General features: G+C 43.4%; 1 protein-coding gene across 7 annotated transcripts in view; it reads left to right on the top strand.

The window, feature by feature from the left end:
* BLNK (B cell linker) overlaps positions 1-20455 on the top strand; it is a 168591-nt gene that overhangs the window by 98202 nt on the left and 49934 nt on the right. Inside the window, exon 1 of one of the 7 annotated variants that reach the window (XM_030570040.1) lies at positions 11510-11641. The exons of the other annotated variants lie outside the window; for them this stretch is intronic. The gene's annotated coding sequence lies outside the window, so the exon portion shown is untranslated. Of the gene's footprint in view, positions 1-11509; positions 11642-20455 lie in introns of those variants that run through there. 7 annotated transcript variants of the gene reach the window in all.

Here is a 20455-nt window from a genome sequence, read left to right on the forward strand (position 1 = left end):
GGAAATGCAGGAGGCAGGTGGGGGGGGATGAGGAGGAGCACCCCCCATCAACCTCCCCGTTCCCCCCAGCACCTCCTGCCTAAAGCACCTCCGCTTTCCTCCCAGAACCTGCTACTGATCAGTTGTTTCACAGTGTCTGGAGATGCTGTGGGGGGAGGGGAGAGAAGTGAGGACCCAGCACACTCGGGGGAGGGGATGGAACTGGACGGGAGTGGGGCAGGAAGAGGTGGGGCGGGGCCTGCACGGAGCTTGGTGGCGGGGGGGAGCATCCCCTGCAGATAGAAACTTGGCACCTATGTCCCGGGCCCTGCACCCCGCTAGGGATGGCCCTGTGTGCAGCATAATATAAACTGACTCTAATATTATAATAAATCACATGGGGACAGCATAGAAATCTTTTTTTTTTTAATTCATTCAAAGCTCATGAATATTTCCCAGGCTGCCTCACTAGAGGTGTTCACAGGATGTAGGCTCAGTTTGCCACAGAGTAGACAGAACTCTGATTATTTAACTTCTGTTTCCTGCAGTTCTTTGTAATTTCTAATCAGCTACTGAAACTTCCTTGTATTTGGCCTCCATGCATCTTATCTCACCCCACTTCAGCCTCTATAAAATACTGTTGTAAAAATCAATTTTCTCTCCAAGTGCAAGATGTCACAGAGTCCCCGAGCGATGCTCTGGAACTGCTCCCCACAAAGCCAGGCAGGACTTTGGGGAGCCTCCTCTCCCTTGGAGCAGACTGTCTCCAGGGCAACAAGCTCACACAGCTTCACCTCCTGGGTCTCTCCTTGGAGCATTCAGCATCCTCTGCCCTTCCGTGAGCTTCCCACAGCGAGTCCGCACAGGCGGGGTCCTGGGGGAGCCAGAGGGTCCTGCACCCCCACTCCGCAGTCAGATGTGACACTTAGCCAGCCAGTAAAACAGAGGTTTATTCGATGACAGGAACACGGTCTAAAACAGATCTTGTAGGTACAGAGAACTGTACTCCTTGGCCGGGTCCATTCTGGTGCCCAGCGAGGCAGACCCCCATGTCTGCCCTCACTCCTTGTCCCCAGCCAGCTCCCAAACTGAAAACCCCCTCCAACTCCTCCTTCTCTGCTGAGTTCCTTTCCCAGGCCAGGAGATCAACTGACCTCTTTGTTCTCCCACACCTTTAGCTACCATCTTGCAGGGAGGAACGGCCTGGCCATTAGTTGGTAGGCGACAGAGGGCCAGCCAGAAACTGAGGCACCCACACAGTATTCAGGGAAAACATTAAGAACAGTCTCACTTCGTCACACAAGAACTGTGTGACCTTCATATGTAACTCTTAAAAGAGACTTTTTATTAAAAGAGAAAGGGAACCACCCTAACGACATTCAAAAGCATGTGACCATAGCCAAACCCAATCCCGCAGCCTATTGGACAGTATCTTTTGTCTCACCATGCAGTGGAAAGTCAAGGAATGAAGGTCCCTTTAAACACATCATTCCTCTTTCCCTCCACTTCACCCGACTCACAACTGGCTGTCCTTGGTTAGGGAATACCTGGAGTTTAGAGGTGCATTCACAGGACCTCCTACCCTAAGGTAAGGGGGCGGGAGGCTGAGCAATGCCTCCGCGGCTACTTCTGCAACTGTGTCTCTGCCACCACTGACCACAATTTCTCTGCTGACACCACTTGCTGCTCCCACAACGTTACATTCTGAGGTTTCACCTCTTAGCCCAGCTCTTAGTGATTTCAGCTCTCAGTACTTTCAGCAGGTAGTGAGGAAAATGTCAGGTCAGGCTGTGCCTGCTACTGTCATGACAGTAGATGATACTACCTGCGGCTCATCAAACCACTGCTTTCTAAGTAGCCCGGGAAGGTGTAAGGCTAAGGGAGCAACCCCTGACAGAAGAGCCTCACTGCCTTGTGGGTGGGTTTGGGAAAATGTAAGGCTATGAGGGTAAACTCAGACAGAAAATCTGGAGTGGAGCCCCAAAGACAATCAGGCACTAACATTTTAGTATTTTTCCGCAACACCTGCAGCGGATTGGGTACTAGATGTATTGGTTCTTCCTCTCCTCTGGATTTAATTGGTGATGCCAAGAGGGAGGTCCTGATGCATGGGCAACTCAGGGCCTCCATATCATCTGCCCAGGTTTGCACCTTGGAGAGGTACTCCAACTTCACTTCGAGTGTCGACACAACATGGGAGGCAGCAGTAACCAGTTCTGAGCTCTAACTCAATTGGCATAGAGTTGAGTGCCCGGGGCTGTCTCCAACAGTGGGAAAGATCATCATATGGTATCTCACTGGACAACCATCACCCACCATAAAAGTGGGCAGCTCCAATGGGTGCTTGGGTCTTAGAGATTATAACTTGACAAGTGAATTTAAAGATAGGGTGCTGGAACATTCACACCATGACAACTGGATTATCTGAGGACCTTCAACAGATCAATGGTGCACACAAAACTACCATTATCAATGATGAGCTGAAAAGGCTCAATATGAATATCGCATCCCTCCAGGAAACACAGCTAGCATCAAGCTGATCGCTCAAAGGGAAAAAAGACTACATATTTTTCTGGCAGTAGAAAAGTGCAGAAGAAATGCGAGAGCACAGAGTGGAATTTGCCATTGAGAACTCACTTCTGGAGATGAGTGAACTGCCTACAAATGGATCCAAGAGAATTTTGGCACTATTCTTGTTTACAACTGAGGGTCCAGTCAATCTTGTGATCCCCAACACTCTCCTCATCTTCTGACATCAAGGATCAGTTCTATGACCAGTTGAACATGACCATCAGCAAGATTCCAAAACACTAATATGTTTTCCTGCTAGGGGACTGCAAGAGTGGGAGCTGTTCACGAAGTATGGACCAACTGTCTTGATCAAAACAGAACTAGTACAATGAATGGAAACAGTCAAAGACTGCTAGAATTTTGTTCCTATTATGACCTCTGTGTAACAAACTCATTCTTCCAGACAAAGCCGCAACACACAGTATCTTGGAAACATCCCAGATCTGGCCACTGGCACCAACTGGATCTTATCACAAGGCATATCAACCTGAATGCGACCCAGACCTCTCTCTGGTATGCAGCAAAGTCAGACTTAAACCAAAGAAAATACATAGATCTACAGTAAAAAGATGTCCTTGTATTAACACCAGTGCCATAGCAGACCAAAAAAAGTCACAGCAGTACAAGAACATACTATAACAAGCCCTTGACACCAGTTATTGTGCCACACGCACCCAGCTGAAGTGGCAGCAACTGAAGAACACAATCTAGGATGCAGTTCTGTCAGTCTTTGGGAAGAAGGAAAACAAGACCAATGACTGGTTTGACGCATATTCCAGTGTGTTGAAACCAGTCATAGAGGCCAAACGCCCAGCCCAAACCAACTACAAGAGAGACCCAAATGAAAAAAAAAAAACTTACAAGCATTGAGAGTGGCAAAACTGCTCTATGCTGCGCCAATAACTATTGGCTGCACTTATGTGAAAGCATCCAAGTTGGAGCTGATGCAGGCAACATTAGAAACATGTACGATGGGATCAAGAAAGCCTTGGGTCCGACTTAAAGAAGACAGCCCTATTGAAATCAACAACAGGGGAAACAATCAATAACCACACCAAGCAGATGAATCTCTGTGTAGAACACTACTCTGAGCTTTATTCTCGTGAAAAATATTATTAGGAATGCAGCCATCAGTGCCACCAAAAGCCTGCCTGTTATGAACCAACTTAATGATAAACCAACTGTTGAGGAGCTTAGCCTTGCCATAGATGGCCTCCCCGATGGAAAGGCCCCCGGAAAAGACTGCATATCCTCTGAGGTCATAAAATGTGGAAAACCTATTCTACTGCAACATCTTCATGAGGTGCTCTGGCTGTGCTGGAAAGGAGGTGAAGTACCAGAAGAAATAAAACAAGGGTGACAGGGGCAACTGCAACAACTATCATGCAATGATTGTGCAACAACTATCATATAATTTCCCTTCTTAGTAGTATGGGAAAAGCCTTTGCCCAAGTTGTCCTGAACAGACTTCAGACCCTTGCAGACAGAATCTATCCTGAATCACAGGCTTCAGAGTGAAATGTCTACTATCCACATGATCTTCTCGCTGAGATAACTACAAGAGAAATGCAGAGAACAAAAAAAGCCCCTCCACATAAGGCAACTTCATCGATCTCACATAGGCTTTTGAATTTGTCAGTAGAAGTGGACTATTCACACTCCTAGAAAAGACTGGATGTCCCCCCAAACTATTAAGCATAATTCAATCCTTACATGAAAACATGTACAACACAGTCCAGTACGGCAGCTCAGTCTCTGAAGCTTTCCAGATTCATAGAGGAGTTAAGCAAAGTTGTTTACTTGCTCGAACTCTGTTTTGGATCATCTTCTCTCTGCTACTGAAACAAGCTTTTGGTTCCTCAACTGAGGGAATCTACTTTCACACAAGATCTGATGGAAAAGCTGTCAGGGTTCCCTCCCCACTTGGAACTCTGGGGTACAGATGTGGGGACCCACATGAAAGACCCCCTAAGCTTATAAGTACCAGCTTAGATTAAAAACTTCCCCAAGGCACAAATCCTTTCCTCATCCTTGGACAGTATTGCTGCCACCACCAAGTGATTTAGACAAAGTATTCAGAAAAAAGATCACTTGGAGTCCCTATTTCCTCAAAATATTCCCCCCAAGCCCTTTAACCCCCTTTCCTGGGGGGACTGGGGAATAATATACCAACCAATTGCCTATAATAAAGTACAGCCCAGACCCTTTTTTTTTTCCTAGGACACTAAAAATCAATCAGATTTTTAAATGAAGAACTTTATTATAAAGAAAAAAAGTAAAAGAATCACACCTGCAAAATCAAGATGGAAGGTAACTTTACAGGGTAATAAAAGATTTAAAACACAGAGGACTCCCTTCTGGACTCAACTTTACAGTTACAAAACACAGGAATAAAACTACTTCTTAGCATAGGAAAAATTCACAAGCTAAAACAAAAGATAATCTAATGCATTCCCTTGCTATTACTTACAATGTATCATTTCAGGAGCTGGTTTACTTGCTTGGTCGCTCTCTTTGTCTCAAGAGGGAACCAACAAAGAAAGCACAAACAAAATCTTCCCTTTCTCTCCCCCCCCCCCATTTTCTTTATTGGTTTCCCTCCAGTGATTTCATACTTCCCTTTGAAGAGCAATAAAAACTCTTTGGAACCCACTATCCGTGCTGTGCCATCCTCTTCAGGAATTTAGTGGGTTTGTAATTTGTATAGGCCTAGAGGTCAGTGAGTCTGGGTGTGTATAATATTTGTTTTAAGGTGACTGTTAATGCCATTGGTTTCAAAGCATACAAATGAAAAACTATTCAGAAGAATACAATAGGCTTCATTAAAAAAACTGCAGTTATGGATCAGCTGTTTACTGACTGACTGATGCATAGAAAAAGTCTATCTGCCAAATCAATCAATCAAAACATAGGAAACCAGGATCAGGACAACAAGTATCTCAAATTGTTACATCCACAGATGAAAATTAAAACTGCATCAGTTACTTGGTATACATAATTAAAATGAAAATAATAACTAGCTCTTATTCATGGCACTGTAATATAGCATTGGCACAAGAGATCAATGTTTTCCTGTTTGAAAATGAAGTTTCGGGGTCACTTTAGCAGCAAGACACCATTAGCTGTTGGCCATATTTGATGGTATTGGCATTACCTCTGAACTTGTCATCATGCTGAAAGTAGAGCCCAAATTTTCAAAATATTCAAAACAACAACCTCACCATCTATTATCACTGAGTGCGATATATCACCTTTCTCACCTATCAGCATGCTTTACAATGTAGCAGTGAACACTATAATCAGAAACAGCTCAGCCGCAAGTTATCAGGCTTGATGCAGGAATAAGTGGTGAAATTCCTTTGGACATTAAAAATCTATCAACTTATGAAACAAACATTGAAATGAATCCCCTTCCTCCACGATTGCAGGAGGTCCACTGGTAACAGAATCCATGCAGTTCTGAATCCAGGCTGTATTTTATGAATGCCAGTTCATTTCAGGCTCCTTACGTGGCAGGACAGGCTGAGTGAAGGATCCAAATCTAAAAGTAAAGGTTGTGTACTGCTTGCCAAGCAAAAGAATCAGAAAAGTTGCTTGGACATCCCTCTCTTTGGGCATCCAGAAGAGCCACCAGAGGACCCCAAGACTGTAAACACAGATAAGAGAAAGCAGACCTATCACCCCCATCCAGACCAGAGAGACAGAAACGTTGTATTGCATAAAATATAATGAGAGAAACACAAAGTTATTACAGATATAATATACTGTTTGTACATCTAATATATTGGTCTATTAAAACCAAGAAAGGTGGCTGTCTCAACTTGCATCATTCCCACTGTAGAACTCCACATCACACCACTAGTTAGTTTCCACTCAACACTTATTTCCATTTTTGGACTAATTTACAGCAAAGGTATAGTTTATACTGCCCTTGACTGTGCCACAGATTTTAATGCACTCTGCCTATGCAAAGTAAACCTTCCCATACAGAAAGGAAAGAATGACATCTTTTTTGTCAAGAGTACCTAGAGGACACACAGAGATGGAAAATAGGCTAAATATTTATTATTTCTGGACCACTGTGTACTATGTAAACAAACACCTGCTCTAAATCTAATTCTGCTTTTAGTCTTCAAATGGAGTAGAGAATTATTGAAAAATCAGCAAAATAAGATAGTCTCACGGATTAAAAAAAAATTAAACATCAGATTGAGGAAAAAGGATATTCTTCCACTTTCTTTGGCTTATCCCTTTAGAGAAGTGGAGGAAAAAAATATGGTTAGTTCTGCCTGCCCTGTCCTAAGTGTTGAAAGTGCTAGGTGCTTGGAATTGATTTCTCCCTATAAACCAATCAAAACTCTATTTTATTTATTCACAGCTTTCAGATATCTTCAAAGGGATAACATAGGTCTTATAAAATATAAAACCAGATGCACACTTGATATATATGCCAACATTCTGGCATTCTTTGACAGTCACACACAGGGATCACAATGAAATAGTGGGATAACAGCAACCTGAATCCAAAATGAGGCAAACTACAGTCCACGTTTCCTGTTCTGGATATGTTAAAGTAGGTACACTGTTGTATCAGAATTGGAGGAAGAGATTTTCAAAGGCTTGTAACTTCCAAAAAATTCCATTCATGGGGAGAGTTGGTGCTCTTGAAGTAAAGCAGAGAGAAACTCGTGTCAGATATATATGGAAAGTTTAACTTGGCTAATATTGAATTACAGGAATGGGGTGAGACGGGGGAAAGATGGTGTTTGATGATTAATTTACACACTTCTATCCTTTTAAAATGGGATTGTTTTAGAAACTGAAAACAGGCAAGTAATGAGGACTTTGCCTTCTTTTGTGAAAGAAAGATAGATGAAGATAATCCTCAGAAATATTACACTACAAACAGAGCACTTCTAGAGAGCACTGCTCCTGACCACTGTTTTGAACTGCACATACTCAGACAAAGATGGTAAATCATTATTCCATTATTTAAATTTCTGAAGGTGGAGACAGGAGAGATTTTTGAACTTTTCTAAGCCTCAGGCAGCACATTTACAAACCCTCTTCAGAGCTTGCAAGCTTTATTTATGGGAAGCCTTGCTCTGCACCTTTGTCCAGAAACAATAAACCTCTTCCTTACCTTCTTGCTTGCAGACCTGTTTATAAAATTACAAAGCTAACAGAGAAACCAATCAAAATAAACAGATAAATACCAGGTGGGGGAGACTATTTTGGAATGTGTGTGCGTATGAGAGAGAGTGTCACCATGAGGAACAATAACAGAGAGGGCTGGATGTGTGTTTTCGTTTGCATCATTTCACATTTCAGTCTCTGTATTTAAGTTTCCATCGCTACAGTACAGTTGTCTGTTTGGTTTCTTTAAAATGTTCCTGTGACATACGTTTTTACCCCTACTGCTTCCTTTATATTTTCCCTTCTTTTCTGTTTTCCATATAACATTTTCTATAGTACCTTTATGGCTATGACAGTGTCAAGCTGTAATTCTCAACTTGAATTTATTAAATATCTCTTCTTATTCAAAGTTCCCACTGGGACCACTATCAGAGGAAGCATTTGCTATCACAGAACAAGATTGTGGTGGGCTCTTATGGAGAGCTGAGGGAACATATAAGATGCTTCCTCTGCACATCCTGTCACAATACACCACCTGCACAAGGGGGAATGAAGGCACTCCTCTTTCCATGTGTATCTCCCCAAAAAGGGGCTCTGGCACCACCTTCTCCATGTGTAGAGGCCACTTAGAGAGCAGGATTCTGGACTACAGAGGGGAGATCAGTTAGGGGCAGCTCTGATTTTTGTGTTATGTCATGTTTGAATATAATATATAATTGTTAAATACAAATTCTCATTACTCTAATGCAAAAACTAGCACACTCCACAGCAGCTCACGGAATGAGCTTGTGCACTAGGAGTCTATGACCTCCTGAACACTTCCCTTACACGCCAGAGAGCTCTGGGTAGAATTCTGGAGAATTACTTGCACAGCTCCCAGTAGGGCAGTGTCCCTCTAAGCGACCACAATGCCAGGCTCTGCCTAACTGGCACAACTGAATCAGTAGTGCACAAGGTTTCTGGGGGGCCTTACCTCATGTTCCAAATTATGGGATTTGCCTCCTCCACCCAAAAAAAAATAATATTGGTTGTCACTCAGAGAACCCAAATGAGGGCCAGACCTGTTGTGTGGTGTATGACATTTTAAAGTGATTGTGAGTGATTATTATACACTTAAGCTATGGAACATTCTAGATCCAGAATTCAGAGGAGCCTTGTCAGCTAGAAGCAGTTACAGATGGAGATGTGATGGCACTGAACCCAAGAATGAAAATATGTGAATTAGTAATTAAGGGACCCACTCACTTTGCTAACTAACTTTATTTTATTTGTGGTGTTATTTTGAATCAGTTAAAGTCATTGCTGTTAAATTAAAGGCATGACTGAATTTAGGAGACAGAGCATGTAGGTCACTTGATAGTTTATAGATTTAAACCCAACTCACTACTGCTTCCATAGGTTCCCTTTTTGCCTTTAACAGGTTCCTAATCCTGCTGCAAGAGCAAACCCTCTCCAGTGTGGAGTCCTTGATAACTGGAAAATCTGGACCTCTAGCACAAACTTAGCTGAGTGTTTCTCCTTTTGCCTAGCTTAAGGCTAGAACTCTTTCCTGAGGTGCAAAAGACAATTTAGCAAGAACTGCATATGGCAGAAGTTCTAGGGGGCAGGCATCCCTTATTCCTGGAATTCCCCCAAAACTCTAGATAGAAAGCTGTGTGCCTGTTAGATATCTATACAACTTCCTGGGTCAGCAATTCATTTCCAACTTCTAGAGCTTTGTTTAGTTTCATTTCCACCACTCCCCTCACTGTCTTTGCTGTTGGCATTGTGCCTAAAACTATTTATATTATTAGCACCACACCTAGTTCTGACTTCTTCTCTGCTCAGAGTATGGATTCTCCTACAACACTACTAAAACTCTGCACACAGCTAGAGGATTTCTTAAAGAACAATTGCTCAGAAACTCAACCCAACCCCCCTCTCTCTAAGCACCATTTTTTTAGTGTCCTCACAAATATATAATATTGATAGATACAGGATCAATCATTCATGTGTCTGGAGAGAGAATCTTCTTATTACAAAGATCTCTCTGAAAATAAAATAGACTTTTCTCTCTCTCAACCTGGTGTAACTGAACATCTTAGTTGAAAGCATATAAACACACTTTGTAAAGTTGTTTGCTGATCTTTAAACATGCTCTTTGAGTGGCTAACGTGTCACATGAAAGAATTATGATGAGCCCAAGATAGGGTGACCATATTTCTCCAAGGAAAAATAGGACACCATGTGGGGCTAGCCTGAGCCCTCCTGCCCATGCCCCTGCAGGGCTTGCCCAAGCTGCTCGCCTGAGTTCTTCTCCCTACCCCGATCCCGCCTTCGAGGCTGGGGCTAGCATCGCTGCTCGCCTGAGCCCTGCCTCCACCCCTGTGTGGAGCTGGCATTACCACTTTCCCCACACACACACACACCGCATGTTCCTCCACACTCCATTTTTGCCAAAAAAAAGTGAGGACGGCCGGGATAGGGCTTAAAAAAGGGACTGTTATGGCCAAAACAGGATGTATGGTCACCCCAGCACAAGATAAATCATTTCCTTTCTATTTCACGTACACTCATCCCATGCTCAGCCATCTACGGGGCAGCCCAGCTGGTCCTGAGGCACAGTCAGACATTTAGAGCATGTCTACACTTACCTCCGGAGCAATCGATCCAGCGGGGGTCGATTTATCACGTCCAGTGAAAACGCAATAAATCAACAGCCGAGCACTCTCCCATCAACTCCGGTACTCCACTGGAGCAAGAAGCATAGTCAGAGTCGACGGGGGAGTGTCAGCAGTCGACCTGCCGCAGTGAAGATACCACAGTAAGTAGCTCTAAATAAGTCAACTTCAGCTACGCTGTTTTTGTAGCTGAAGTTGCTTAACTTAGACTGACTTAACTCACCCCACCCCCACCCCACAGTGTAGACCAAGCCTTACAGAGCACAAACAAGTTCCTCTTTCTTGATCTACTGCATTTGCTATCATCAGCATTTCCAATCTGTGCCATATTCATCCTAGTTTTCCTCTCACCAACCATTTCGAAAGAACAACCCTGCTGTGCTGAGGATACAGAAAATGGGTTACTTATCACTTCTTTTAGAAAAATATACAGGAAAAGTTGTAGGAGATTAAAGACACTGGTTTTCAAAAATACTTTTTGTGTGCACATAGTCCTTGCCCAAACATTCAAGGAAAATGTCCCCCTTCCTATGATCATTCTTACACCTATTTCCTATAAGTGTACAATTTTCAAGTACTGGGACAAGCAGGTCTAGGCCTGCCCAAAGCTAGATGTCCACCCCCTCCACTGAGGGGGAGGAGTCATTGGACCCAGGCTGCAAGTCAGTACTGGAGACAACAAATGAAAAAACAGGGACTGGAATGAAGGTTAAAAGTTGGTATCCAGCAGGGGACACCCTGCAGAAAACCCCTGACAGCACCCACTGCTCCTCAAAGTGTCTAAGGAATCAGTGGACAACACCCAGAGGAACTCTGTCGGATGTGTGATCAGACAAGGGACTGAAATTAGGCCCCTGTAACAAGGCGGTGAGATCCCCCACAGCCCCGCTGAGGGACAGCCCTTCTTCAACCCCGCTGTGGGCGGAGCCACAAGGTCCTGCGCCCGCCCCTCAGAGGTCACAACGCAGACTCGGAAGTATAAAAGCAGACCAGAAGAGCTCAATAGGAGGCCAGCCACCGCCGGGACCAGACGTCTGCAGTTGCTGCCAGTTGGAGCTCACACCTGGCCAGCCGAGCCTGCCCCGGGCCCGCTACCCCGAGGACAACTGGCCGAGCCTGCCCTGGTCCCGCTACCCCAAGAACGACTGGCTGAGCCTGCCCCGGGCCCGCTACCCGAGGAAGGGCCGAGCCTGCCTCTGGCTGGCTACCCCGAGGAGCCGCTGAACCCACCCTTGCATCCTTACCCAGAGGAGCCAATGGTGTTTGAGACCGCTGGTGACGCCTCGACGACTCAGGTACCTGACAAGGGGGAGAGTGGAAGTAGCCCGGGGGCAGCCGACCCCAGTCTGGCTGCAGCACCGCCAGAACCTATGTCAGTTTGTTGCAGCCAGGATCCCACTGACAGCAGCGAGTTTCTGCCGCTGCTAGGGCCCCGGGCTGGGACACAGTGGAGTGGGAGGGCCTGCGTCCCCACAGCCACCCTTGCAAGGGTGGCAGACTCCCCCTTTCCTTGGCTTGATGAGGCCGAAACTGGCTATAGCTGCTCAGCCCTGCCTTAGGGCCCGAGCCTACTAACTCTGTGTTTGCTGCCCTGCCCTGACCTAGGGCTGGGGTTAAGACTATTGCTGCTCCGCCCTGCCTGAGGGCCTGAGCGCACTAACTCTGTGTTTGCTGCCCCGCCCTGACCTAAGGCTGGGGTTAAGACTATTGCTGCTCCGCCCTGCCTGAGGGCCTGAGCGCACTAACTCTGCATTTGCTGCCCTGCGCTGACTTAGGGCTGGGGATAGGACTACTGCTGCTCATCCCTGCCTGAAGGCCGGAGCATACTAACTCTGTGTTTGCTGCCCCGCCCTGACCTAGGGCTGGGGATAGGACTACTGCTGCTCAGCCCTGCCTGAGGGTCTGTGTCTGTTGCCCCACCCTGACCGAGGGCTGGGCGGGAGACTATTGGCAGCGAGGTGGTGGGATTCCCCACAGCCCCGCTGAGGGACAAGGCGTGGCCGGGCTGCACTACAGCCCCCCACTGACAGAAGACCCCCCCAACCCATCCAGCTTCCTCTTCCTGGTGTGAAGGACGGGCTCTTGGCCAGCCCCAGGTGGAGGTTAACAAGGAGTCTTGCGACTTTGTGGGGCCACAGGTGGGGTGTGCATAAATTAGGGGATGCAGGGAGAAGTGCAGCCAGAACCTTAGTAAAAGGTTCTGAAGGAGCTGGAAGAGGAGCTGTAACCTGATACATCTTACATAGATGTGCCCCAGAGTCTCCCTCTCACCACAGAAAGAACTGGTGTCAGAGGAGTTTGTGAATCATGCCAGGTACAAACGTGCTTATGTCTCCATGGAGGAGCTACCCACTGATATCCCCAGTGGGCCATGGAACCAGTGTGGAGTACAGTGGAAATGCAAAGCCTCTGCCTTCAAGATGCCTACAATCTAAAGATGCACAATAGGTCTCACTGGAGAAGCTCAAGAGTATCCATTTATCAGGAAGATTATGAGTACAGAATCAATCCTGCCACTATGCCAGGGTATGTGATCTGGGCTATCCTTTGGATGGATTAATTGGATAGCTACCCCAAGTACACGAGGCACTGTGAAATAAATACAAAATGGGGAGTGGAGACAAAGGGATCAATCTATGAAGAATCTTTGAGGAGTATTCCCCTCCTTCCGCACACAGGGGGAGAGGAGAGAGAAAAAAAATCCCTTTCTGACCCTACTGGTTAACCAGCTGAAGCCCTCGAGCATGAGCTTATAGGAACATAAAATATAAACCAGAAGTGAGCCTGAGGGCTGCTGAGCCTTACCCTCGTCATCACAAGTTGCACTCATAAGTTTGTCCAGCTCTTTCCTAAAACTTATTACTTTATTTGCCCCCAGAACTCCTACTGGGAAGCTGTTTCAGAACCTCACCTCTCTGATGGTTAGAAATCTTCTTCTAATTTCCAGCCTGAATTTGTTCCTGGCCAGTTTATTTGTTCTGGCACCAACATTGTCCTTTAGTTTAAATAGCTCTTCACCCTTCCTGATGTATTTATAGAAAGCAACCATATCCCCTTTCAGCCTTCTTTTTGCTAGGCTAAACAAGCATAGCTATTCCAGTCTCCTGTCATAAGATAGGCCGTCCATTCTCCTGATCATCCTATCTAGTAGTTCTTCTCAACACCTGTTCCAATTTGAATTCATCTTTCTTGAAGATGAGTGACCAGAATTGTAACAGTATTCCAAATGCCTTGTACAATGGTAATAATACTTCTGTCTCTCCTGGAAATGCCTTGCCTGATGCAACTGTGTTATGTGGATGTCTTTTTCACAGCCTCCTCACCCTGGTGGTGGCTTATAGTTGACCTGTGATCAACCCACAGACCCAGGTCACACTTCTCCTCTGTGACTTCCAACTGATGAGACCCCAGCTTGTAGAAGAAATTCTTATTATTAGATCTAGGTGCATGATCTTGCACTTTGTACTAGTGAATTTCATCCCTTACTGGCATTCCAGTGTTTAAGGTCATCCAGATCTTCCTGTACAATATTACGATCCTCCTCTGTATTGATGATGCCTCCCAACTTTGCATCATCAGCAAATTTCATTAGCACACTCTGACTTTTTGTGCCAAGTTCATTAATAAAATTATTGAAAGAGATTGGTCTCAAGACTGCTCCCTGAATAATTCCACTAGTAACCTCCCTCCAGTCTGATAGTTCACCTTTCAACACAACCCATTGTCTTCTCCACTTTATCCAGTTCCTTATCTATTTTACAGTCTTGTACTAATTCCCATCTTCTCTAATTTAACTAATAATATCCCATGTGGCATTGTGTCAAATGCTTTACAGAAGTCAAAGTAGATTAGTCCATTTCCCTTCTCTAAGAAACCAGTTATCTTCTCAAAGAAGAATGTCAGGTTAATCTGATGTGATCTATCTTTGCTAAACCCATGTTGCATTGCATCCCTCTTTCCACTTATCTCCATGATTTTAATTATTCTTGTTCCAAAATCTTGCATAATACTATTGAGGTCAGACTAACAGGCATGTAACTGCCTGCATTAGCCCGCCAGCATTAGCCCCTCTCCCCTTTCTTAAATATAGGAATGAAGTTAGCTATTCTCTGGTCATATAGTACCACCCCTGACTAGATGGATTTATTAAAAATCCTTGCTACTGGACCATCAATCTCAGATGCCAGTTCTTTCAATATTCTGTGATGCACATTACCTGGTCCCCCCTTTTAAGTGCATTAATCTCTAAGTTTTTCTTCTACTTTAGATATGGTAGCTTCCATTTCTATACAGTCATTTCAATCAGCCGTCCTGCCATCCGCCCCATGTTCCATAACATCATCCTTATTGAAAACCAAGGCAAAGTATGCATTTAGTTTTTGGGCCATACCTCGATTATTTTTAATGTCCTCCCTAACCACACTGTATAGCGGCCTAATCTCATCCTTCCTTATTCTCTTCTCTTGGCAAAAATATTAATTCAGCTTGATTTTTAACAATTCTCATTTATTCCTACTTTTTCTGACTTCTAAGTGGCAGCTTTCTTTGCTGAGGTTTCCCTTTTTCCATTCCCTGTAATTTCTCTGCTTACTTCTAATAACATTTTTGGGGTGATTATTCATCCAACTGGGCCTGAAACCTTTCCCTACAATTTCCCCCCTTATTTGGATGCAAAATTGTAACTAGTTTTTGTATTACATCTCCTCTTGGTGGTTGAGAGACTCTTTGATGAAGAAAACAATCATCTATCACACCCAGGAATGATTATGCCCTACCATTATTTAGTAGCATTTATTCTCCAATCTGTATCTGGGCAGTCTGTCTTCCATTATAACACAATTCCCAATAGTATTTCTCTTTCTACTATAGCAAAGACATCTCTATCCATGTAAGAGTTGCTTAGGGGTCTATAACAGACCCCTAATACTTTCCCAATAACACTTGTCTTACAGTCCTTCCCCAAAGTGATTTTAGCCCCCCAAAATTCTCTTTTTTCCATACTATCACTTATTTCTTTCATGACATCACTGATGTACAATGTTACCCCACAACCTTTATTTCTCTCTCCCCTAAACAATACTGAGTGCTATTCCAATACTGAGTGCTATTCTTCCATGTTCCTGAAAACCCTATTACAGTGGATTTCATTTGTGGACTCCTAAAATATTTCAAATATAGTTGCAGACCCCTTTGGAAATCTTAAACATAGTCTGTGGAGCCCCAGAGGTCCACAGATTGAAAACCATTGCCCTATAATAATATCCAGTTTAACCTTCTGTACCAGCAGTTCCAGTACCTCCATTTCATTGCCCAGAGTCCTTGCATTCATGTGCAAGCATCTCAGTTGTTTCCCTCAGACTTCTCCCAGTTTTCTAGTTGGATTAGTTATAGTCCCTTCCCTAACTTTATCACCTACTTTACTACTACTCCAGTCAATATATGTACTTTCTTTCTCCCTGCTGTCCGTACACTGACCTACTGGTGTTTCTTTATCCCTTCCTAGATCTTCATTTAGCTGATTTTCCTCCTCCTGTGTATTGAAGCCAAGGGTGGAAATTACCTTCTGGCATCAAGGCTGGCATAGCTGATAAGAATGGCTTTAAACTAGGATATGAGGGGAGAAACCTGGAAGATACTTGTGTAAATGCCCCAAGGGCTCATCACTCAAGAGGAGTCTTCTTTCTGTGAAACCTCCCAATAGTTCATCATACCAAAACCTTCCTCAGAACACCAATCCTCAAGCAATCTGTTGTTCTTCATTATCTTGTCATGTTTTCACTCTCTGTTTCTAGGGTCTGGAAATATTCCACCTAAGATCACCTGAGCTTCCACTTCTTTAAGCATCTTACCCAGCCAAGCATAGTTGTCCTGACCCATACCAGTGGAAATCTAGCAGTGTCATTCATTCCATCATGCAGCACAATCACTGTGTTTTTCCCCACTCCCATCTGGATCCTTTTCAGCTTCGCATCCACATCTCAGATACTTGCTCCTGGCAGACAGCACACTCTTCTGTTCTCTGGATCTGGTCTCATGACAGGCCTGTTGAGTCTTCTGAGTATGGAGTCCCCAGTCATATAGACCAGTCTCTTTCTGGTGTTGGTATGAATCCATCTTAAGTTGTTTCTCTCAGTCCCCTGTACATTATCATTATCTTTCCTTGGGCTCTGGTCCCTGGCTATCTACATCATCTCTTTGTCACTTCTGCAGGGACTGGTTTCCCTTCTTTTCTTCCTCACCACCCCATATCCTACCTGTTTCTGCTCCTCATTCACCAGTGCAGCAAACCTATTGCTCAACTTGATTTCACCATCACTAGCTGGTCTCATCCTCTACCTCAGAATTCTTTAGACCATAGCTCCAAGTCTAGCCTTTTCATGAAATTTTAGCTCATTGCAGTGCAATGTATAGTTGACATGACTGTGATCACTGTCCCTTATAACGTTAGCTATCCTGATGTATACAGTAGGTATTAAAACACACATGCAGTATTCTCAAAGAAAGCAATCAGTGAATGTGACTGGTACTAGGGCAGCGGTTCTCAAACTGAGGTCTGCAGACCCTGGGGAGTCCGTGAAGGTACTTCAGGGGGTCTTGAGTCATGTCCAGGGCCACCAGCCCTGCTGATAAACTCCTCCTCCTCCCTCCCAGTGCCTCCTGCACGCTGTGGAACAGCTGTTCAGCAGCAAGCAGGAAGTGCTGAGCGGGGGAGGAGCAGGGATGAGGCGCACTCAGGGCAGGGTGCAGAAAGAAAGAGGCAGGGAAGAGGAGGGGCAAGGGTGGAGCGGGCAGGAAGAGGTGCTGTGGGGCCTTGGGTGAAGGGCTGGAGCCGAGCCAGGGCCTGAGCAGGGGTCAGGGGGAGGAGGCAAGAAGGGTCACAAACAATTAAATGAAACCTATTAAAATTCATGAAATATTTTGGTGGTCACCAAATCTCCAATTTTTTGTTGCAATATGTTTTGCCCAAAAAATTCGCCCAGCTCTGTGAAACAGGAGCCTGAAGTTATGTACCTAAAGCAAACAGAGCACTTTCATAACCTCCCTTTGTAAGTGCATTAACCAATCAGGTAGAGCGAATGTACTCAGATACTGTGGTGATGTGCACTGTATGAGAACTTCAGTTAACAGAAACGCAAACATTGCTAAGAACTGAACACCCTTGAAAATTATATCTCAGAAAAACTTAACTCTAATAAAATAGTACTTAGAGAATGAAAAACCATGTCTTCAAACTGAGATGAGGATGAAGAGAAACCATGTGTGAATTCTGTGAAAACTAATTATATGAAATTCTTAAAATAAAAAAAAATGAAATTTTTTAAGGCATTGTTTCACTGGCTGAAGTTCATCTATATAGCAAGAACAACAGATTTCACTAGTGGCATCACATTCAGTTATCTTCTAAAATAAATGTAATCTACTTATTTCTACTATAATTTGTAATTAATTAAATTCCCCTTTGGTTCTTTAATTGAGCAGGAAATAAATAGCAAAAAATGCTCATTTCAGTATCAATCAGTACAAATACAATATCACAGTGATCAGCTTTAGTCACTTCACAACAATAAGTATCAGAGGGGTAGCCGTGTTAGTCTGGATCTGTAAAAGCAGCAGATTCCTGTGGCATCTTATAGACTAACAGACGTATTGGAGCATGAGCTTTCGTGGGTGAATACCCACTTTGTCAGATGCATCCGACGAAGTGGGTATTCACCCACAAAAGCTCATGCTCCAATATGTCTGTTAGTCTATAAGGTGCCACAGGACTCTTTGCTGCTTTCACAACAACAATTATCACATAAAAAGCAACCACACCTAGGAGCTGATATTTTAAGTAATTTTGTTCATAGTCAAAGGAAGTGTTTCGTATAAAAAGTAAACAGCTTTTCAAAATAAAGCCATAGTTTTACCATCACAAAGATTCACAAGTGGATCCATGTGCAATGTTCGGATCTAGAACTCAGCAACAAGGTTTGGGATGTTTTCATCTGGGATTTGGGTCCATCTCTAAACAACAATAAATGTTGGGAACAAAAATATCTGATGCCCAACTGCAATTCTGATTAAGGCTGGCAAGCCTGTTTAGATAGAACGCAAGCTTCTGTTGCACACTAACTAAGCCATTTAATTCTCTTCTGATTATTCGTATTCCCTATTACTTTTCATTTACAGACACATCAAGGATATTTAGGTATCTAACTCCCACTAATTTCAATGAGAGCGAGGCACCTAAATATCTTTGAGGATCTGGGCTGTCAGATTCCAGCTGGCACTGGGAGCAGAAATGCCAAAACTCTACAAAAATGGCTATTTATGGTGTTTCAACCCTGACCAGAAGCTGAATTTACCAAAGCCTCACAAAAAGAGTCTGTTCTTGTGAGATGTGGAGCCTACTTTTGTAAATCCAAATGCACTGATTTATTCAGATAAGAATCCAAACTTTTGAGGTTCACCCATTACTAGTTTCTCTGATGGGTTGCTGTTTTAACACCTATAATTTATATTATTATGTTTTAAATGTGATTAGATGGCAGGAGGGTTATTCCACAGATTTCCTGTTCAAATGAAAACCTAAAAAGCCAGTATGGATTAGGCTCTAAATAGAAGTAAGAATATAAATTAAGGCAAAGATTTAAGAACATAGGAATTGCCATGCTGGATCAGACCTCAGTCCATCTAAACCACTATCCTGTCTCAGATGCACAGTGGAATGTATGCCTACGTTAGCCACCTATGGCCATATTTAAAATCCTAAACACATAGCCTAATTTCCAAAGTGCTGAACACCTAACAGTTCCTATTGACTTCAGTGGAAAGAAGTTTAGGGTCTCTGTTTAAGCAGCAAAGAGTCCTATGGCACCTTATAGACTAACAGACGTATTGGAGCATGAGCTTTTGTGGGTGAATACGCACTTCGTCGGATGCACGTCTCTGTTTAGTTATCAAGAAAGCCTTGTTAATATACAAATAAAACGTGCTCTTTTATAGTGCTTTCCACCCAAGAATCCCAAAGTGCTTAAACAATATTATTCAGTTAAACTCTGAACACTCCTGTTAAACAAGTACCATAAGTAGGAGTATTCTCATTTCAAATATAAGGAAATGAAAGCACCAAAAAATTAGCTGTCACTCATTTGAGAAAATCACTTCTAATCAATAGCAGAGCGTGGGAGAAAACTCAATAAATCTAAGTCCTGTCCTCTAACCACTACACAATGCACATGCTAATTACACAAAAACTCAGGGCCTGAGCCATTGATTTCAGGCCCACACATACGTAATTACACACCTGCTAGGCAAATTACGTTATTTTCCAATTTGGTTTTATTGATTCTCAAATAACTCCAATTTCCTTTGAAAATGATTTTAATTAGTTTAAAGAGACACCCAAAATTACTGAGGATAAAGCTGGAAGTTACATTTTGTTTTGGCAAGTCTCACCTATCACTCTGCCCTTTCAATATTTCTCTGCATTAAGACTTTCAGATTATTAAGATTCTAAAACCATACAGTTGTATCTTGAGGATTTTACTGGTCTATGTAGGCAAACCCTACAACAACTTCCTAATGGACTTCTCCTCCTTTGGAAATATAACAAAGTGAAAATAAAATATGGAATGAGATAACTTCTAATGATTGTAGGCAGGCTTTCAAAAAGACCATTTTTTAAAATCACATTTATTCTTCCTGTTAGTCATGATTTGATCTGAAGATTTTATCTAGTATAGTGCAATTTTTCTCTTAGAGTATCCTGAGGAGAAAACAAAGAAAACTAAATAAAATGGTCTCTCTATAGAAGTTTGTATTAGGCTGTACTCTCCGTATTAAAATTTTAACTCATTTTTCCTTATAAAATGAGTATGTTTACAAAGAGGTTACTTTGTGTCATTGGAGTAACCTTGAGTACCTAATTCATTTTCTTTTTTGTTAAGAACTCAGCTTTATTTCATTTAAGTGGTACTCAAATTACCTTACTCACAGGAGTATTCCTCCTGAAGCCAATGGCACTAACTGACATTCAGATAAATTGGCTTTAGCCCTAAATATCAGATCATGTAACCATAGTCTTGAACAGGGGTCAGTAACCTTTCAGAAGTGGTGTGCCGAGT

Source organism: Gopherus evgoodei, chromosome 7 (assembly GCF_007399415.2).
Source record: "Gopherus evgoodei ecotype Sinaloan lineage chromosome 7, rGopEvg1_v1.p, whole genome shotgun sequence".
In the NCBI taxonomy this organism is placed as follows: domain Eukaryota; kingdom Metazoa; phylum Chordata; order Testudines; family Testudinidae; genus Gopherus; species Gopherus evgoodei.